The sequence below is a fragment of the Octopus bimaculoides genome, chromosome 27, assembly GCF_001194135.2.
Source record: "Octopus bimaculoides isolate UCB-OBI-ISO-001 chromosome 27, ASM119413v2, whole genome shotgun sequence".
NCBI classification, from domain to species: domain Eukaryota; kingdom Metazoa; phylum Mollusca; class Cephalopoda; order Octopoda; family Octopodidae; genus Octopus; species Octopus bimaculoides.
The window spans coordinates 13,838,168-13,843,903 of record NC_069007.1 but is presented as its reverse complement, the minus strand read 5'-3'; the positions used below and the strand labels follow the sequence as shown (position 1 = coordinate 13,843,903).

The following is a 5,736-nucleotide window of genomic DNA, read 5'->3' as shown; positions in this document are numbered from 1 at the left end:
ATATATATATATATATATATATATAGATAAATCGATAGATAGATAGATATACTGAAAGTTATTGAAGAAAAGAAGAGGGAGGGTAATAATTTCTTTGTGTTGTTATTGTTGTTGATGTTGTTTAACCCCAGGTCAGTCCTGATCCAGCTGACCTGTGATCAAATGTATTGCAGTCATGATCATCTGTATTTTTTAATTTCTTAAAAAATATATCCAGAGTTTCAGTATCAAATGTGCGCTTGGAATGAGATTTGGCTACTTTGTCTAGCATGTCGAACGACCTCGAAGAAGTTCTTGTTGGAGGAGGAGAGTTTTTCGCTTTTTGTTTTTGCGTGGGCAAACGGCACTTCTTTTGTTTGACAGAATTAGGAAGACGGATTGATAGATAGATAGATAGATAGATAGAGGAGAGAGAGAGTGAGAGAGGAATATAAAAATGGTGGTGAGAAGGGCAGAGAAAGATGAAGAGAGTAAGTTTATAAAGAGAGAAAGCGTGGGGAAGAGAGATAAAGAAAGAGCGAAGGCGAGGAGTCTTGGATGAGTGTGGTACTTGTTAGCTTTAACTTAGCAAGTACCTTCTTTTGGTACTTGTTAACGTTAACATCCCATCTTTCTCTCTCTCTCTGAGAGATGTTGGCAAAGTCGATGTCGGTAGTATTTGATCTCAGAATCGTGAGAATCATCGAATTAAATCTAGATCAGCTCCCACCCTGTTCTTTGGAGCCAATTCACAAAAAGAGAGAAAAAGAATAGAGAGGCAGTCAGACAGACACAAACAGACAGAGAGAGAGATAGATAAGTAGTGAGAGAGAATGAGTGTGAGGAAATATTTGTAAGAAAAACAGGAGTAACAGCAGTTTGTTATGTCAGTGATAGATAACAGAATGGAATTGATGATAGACACAAACATGTGTAAATATATATATATGTATATGAGAGAGTTGTGTAGAGAGGGAGAGAGACACATGAAAAGAGCAGCAGAGAAAGAAAAAAGAGAATGGATGCTACTGTTAATATTAGAGAGAGAGAGAGAGAGAGTAGGAAGGAGGGAGAGGGAGAAAGAGTAATAGCAGAAGGGAGACGAGAGAGAGAGTATGTAGTGTGTAAAGAAGTTTGAGAGGGTGGGAGGTATAGTGTAAATAAGAGGAAGGGAGGGAGGGAGAGAAGAAGAAGATGATGATGAAGAAGAAGAAATGAGTGGTGATGTCAGTGAATAAGTGAGGGTGGGAGGAGGAAAAGTAAGGCGACATTTTGGGTCGGGTTATAGTTGAAATATGAAGAGGATGGTGGGATGTGTATGGCTGTCTGTTGTGATATCAATGGGAGAGTGTGACTTACATAAAGTCAGTGATACGAGATAGAGTGTGTATGTGGGTGTGAGAGATAGAATGTGTGAGAAGCTTTATTATTAGTTCGTCCGCCGTTGTCGACGATGACCAAAGGATGTGAGAAGCATAGCGTGGGGGGATAGGAATGTGTGAGAGAATATGAGAGAGAGAGAGAGAGAGAGAGAGAGACAGTGAGTAGAAAGGGTATAAACTAAACTTTGTGAGAGTAAGGATAGAAACGTAAAGAAAGAGGGAGTGATATTATAAAGTAGTAAAGTCGGAAAGAGAAAGTCTAATGAAGAGAGAGAGAGGGAATAAGAGTGAAGAGAGAGGATGACAAAAGAAAGGAGAGGGTGCCAGAGGGAATGAAGGATAGAACTTGTAGTCTTGATTAAGTTTGAACGATTAAAAAACTGTAGAGATTTATTTGAAAGTGAGACATTTGTTAAGTGTCAATGAGAGAGAAAAGCAGTAAAAAGTATGAGGGGAAGTAAGAGGATAAAAAGTATAGAGAGAGAAAGAGTGAGAAGGTGGTAGGAGAATGACCTCTGGTCAAGTGTGACTGAAAAGAAAGTAGGAAGATGTAGAAAAGTTAAAAAGAGAACGGTTGTTGTTTTATGTCGATGGAAGAAATGAGAGAGAGTGAGTGATATGGTAAAATATAGATGGGAGCGGGAAATGAGAGAGTGAGAGACAGGGTAGAATATAGATGGGAGTGAGAAATAGATCGTTAGAGAGACAAAGTGGGAGAGAAAAGTGAGTGAGGAGAGAATGAGTAAAGAGAGAGTAAGCGAGGGAAGAGAGAAAGGATGGGTGAAATCCTGTGAGTCAAAAAGTGAGTGAGTAAGTGAAGCAAGAGAGAGAGAGAGAGAGAGAGATTGTGTTTATGAGTATTTGGCAAAGGGGAATAAATAAAGAGTGGAGTGTGGCTTAGGGTGCGCATGTGAATCTGAGTTTGAGTTAAGGTAAAATGACTGACAACAAACAATAACAGCTGAGTGAGAGAAAGGAAGCAAACGAATTTCTAAACGGAGAGAAATAAAAGTAATCGAAGGAAAGAGAGAAGATGAAAGACATTGAATGGAGGAAGAGAGATATATATTGATAGAGGGATGTCTTTGTATTCGACTGTCAGTGAGTGGAGGCGAAGATTAAAACGAAATAGTGTTAAGGTAGAAAAGTAATATGAAGAGAAGAGGTTTAGATATTGGAAGGAAGATGGTTAGGAAGTTAGAAAGATACGCAGTAAATGGGAAGTGCAAGGTTTAATAATATATAATATGGAAGATATATGTATGATGGCGATGGTGGGAAAAATAGATCGAGAGATTAATGAAGAGAGAAGAGTAAATCTAAAGAGAAAGAGTAATAGATATAGACAGGGGGGGGTGCAATATAAAAATAGAAAGAGAGTAATGGGAAGGCGACGCTTCAGAAGTGACGGAGTAAAGCGAACGAGGAGTGGGGGTAGTTGATGGATGAAGGGGAGGAGATAGCAAAAGTTTAGGAAGGAAAGAGAGGGTGAAGAGTAAAAGTAAGAGACATGTAGGAACAGACAGAAGGTGGTAGTGTGAGTGAAAGAGAAAAATGTATGAATAGGAGAGAGAGTGATGCAAAGAGAGGAAAAGCAATATGCGAAGAGAGAGGGAGAGTGAGAGAGGAAGAGAAAGAATAAGAAATCTGTGATGAGAGAATATCTGGGAGAGAAATATTGAGAAAAGAGCCGGAGAGAGAGAAAGATATGGAAAGATAGTCAGAGAGGGAATAAAGCGTTAAACAATGTGACAGCGGAGGGGGAGTAAAGGATATGAAATGTAGATAGTGTAAGAGACAGGCGAATAGAGAGAGAAGGAAGAGTGTCAGATATAGATAGTGTAAGAGAGAAGAGAAAGTGGATAGAAAGTAAGTGAGAGGGGAAAGAGTAGAAGAGAAAGTGGATAGAAAGTAAGTGAGAGGGGAAAGAGTAGGAGGAAGGGCAACGCTTAGAGGTTTGTAACAGTAAATAGGAAGAGAGAGAGAGAAGGTGTGTGTGTCGAGTCATTCGGTTTGCTGCTTTGGTAGCAGTGTGACGGCTGTCTTACTGGTCTCCATCTCTCGAAGTAAGTAGCCCCTTCCTTGATTTCTTTTAATTCTCCAGTATTATACATACCTTATAAATGGCCAGAACATATTCCAACCATCTCACTTTATCCCGTTATAATTTTTTTTCTTAATTTAAAAATTGCAGTGCCCTTCTTCTTCCTCCCCGCCTTACCGTGTTCATTCAAAGCTCCACTAATTATCAATCAAGCAAGCACCTACCACTTCGCTTTTTCTGTTGCTGCTGGTTTGTTTGAGACGAATGGCGATTTCTTGACACGAATTAAAATAAAATAAGGCGGACATCAGAGGAAGACAATAAGAAGACACCTACGTGGCCCGACATTTATAAAGTAGTTCTAATACTAGTCTCCATTATAATAGACACACAAGATGTACGATATCTTGTGTCTGTTATCTATAATTTGATATACTTTCCGGCATGTTGGACGGAAATAATTTTCGAGCTTTGGACAACAATACTTCTATAATATTAAAAAAAAACAACTTGTGTCCCTCCTGTATCGAATTCCTGCCGAGGTGTTTAGGAAGGACGGCTTGTGTTTGTTGTTTTTAGTAGTGTCAATTAAATAACTACCAGTTATACACTGGGCTTTCATTCGAAATTCAACACTCCCTTCTCTCTCTCATGTATGGTTTTGACCCAACGAGGGATCGAGCCTCTACGGAATTTCTCGTCCGGCTAGAAATAGCAGACAAATGCCTCTCTGAACACGCCCAACGGTTTTTCTGAAATTTGAAATCTGAGCACATTGTATAATGTAGTCCTAGATAAACCGTCTCTGAAAACAAAACAAAAAAAAACACAGGATGGTGATGGCTAGATTGTCTGTAAAGCCAGAGGTCCAGGGTCTGACCTTCTTATGGACGTACAGTTTCTTGACCATTCAAAATCGAATTCTATTATATAACTGTTAAAGTATTTCGCTGTGGGTCCCGTATGGGCCTTGATCCCTTGCTTCATCTACCCTACATCCCCTCAATGTCATCCGTTGACCATTATAACTGATATTTCTCTATAATGACGATGGACGTAAATGGTGAACATTCGCTTTTAAATGTTTTCTCACTTTTTTTTCTTCTTTCTGTTTCGTTCTTTTTTTTTTCCTTGTTTATTTTTTCGTTACTAATCTGCAAGGCCGCAATATTAAAGTGACTTCCTGTATTTGGTGTAGACGTCATGTTCTGAGTTAAAGTCCCACTGTTGGTCGGGGTGGTACTGGTGCCTCCGATCCACCGGGGTATTATTTGATTTGTTCGACTACAGACACTTATCCGCTATCTTCTGTCATGTGTTAAAACACTTCAATATTACAAAGTATAGAAACGCTTGGTAGAAACCCTCCTTAGAAATTGCTGGCTTTGTACCCATATTCTCAGTTCAAAACTCTCCAGGAAGTTTTCATTCAGCTTTTCTCACGGTCAATAAAATCGGACCTAAGGTTCCCTCTCCAACATTTTATTATGGTTCCTCTCTTCTATTATAATTCCATATACATATTATGTGACTTTATTTTCTCACTCTATCGCCCTCCTCCGGAAGGCTGAAAAAGCTAAGTTAATTTCAGCTGGACCTGAACTGGTAACTTAACGCAGTTAAACATCGTAGGTACTTTGTCCCAAGTTAGGAAATATTAATTTACCATTCCATTTCATTCTACTTCAGGTCTTTAGTAAAGGGTAAAAAGCATGTATCTTCACTCCTTTCTTCGGCGATACTATAGCTCGGTGTGAAAGACAGTTGTAATTTAAAATGTTTGTTTTAAAATTTAGTGTGAAGTCGAAATGATCTCCGGTTGCTTCTTTACCCGATTGGTGATTCTTGTGTGTCAGTGTTACTGCGGTGTTGATGTCTAAATTGTATTTCGACATGTCTGAGGGAATCTTAATATCCTCCGGCTGTATTATATGGAAGTGTGTATGAATGGATGTATTTGCATTCCTCTCACACAGGAAAGCAAATGCACTCCTTTATTTGACTGAGAAAATGACTAAGAAGAATAAAGCGAAATGTCTTTCAAGAATTTTAGACGGATCCGACATTTTATGCTTTATCTTTTTATTTTCAGTAAACTTTCCTTTTTCTGCCCTTCGTCTGTGCGGGTGGGGTGGTCGATAAAAATTACCTCTTCTCTTGAAGGCGGTGCCCGGCCATGGCTTGCGGTCCAATAGCTGAAACTATCGACAAGAGTGCACGCGTATATATATAATGCCCCAGCATGGCTGCAGTTCAATGACTGAAACTAGTAATATATATATATATATACATATATATATATATATATATATATATATATATATATATATA

General features: G+C 38.8%; 1 protein-coding gene across 1 annotated transcript in view; it reads left to right on the top strand.

Annotated features, from left to right (window-relative positions):
* Positions 1–3,273: 3,273 nt before the first annotated feature.
* Positions 3,274–5,736, top strand: part of LOC106868560 (moesin) — a 123,093-nt gene continuing 120,630 nt past the window's right edge. The window contains exon 1 of the mRNA XM_052977140.1: positions 3,274–3,427. The gene's annotated coding sequence lies outside the window, so the exon portion shown is untranslated. The remainder of the gene's footprint in view (positions 3,428–5,736) is intronic.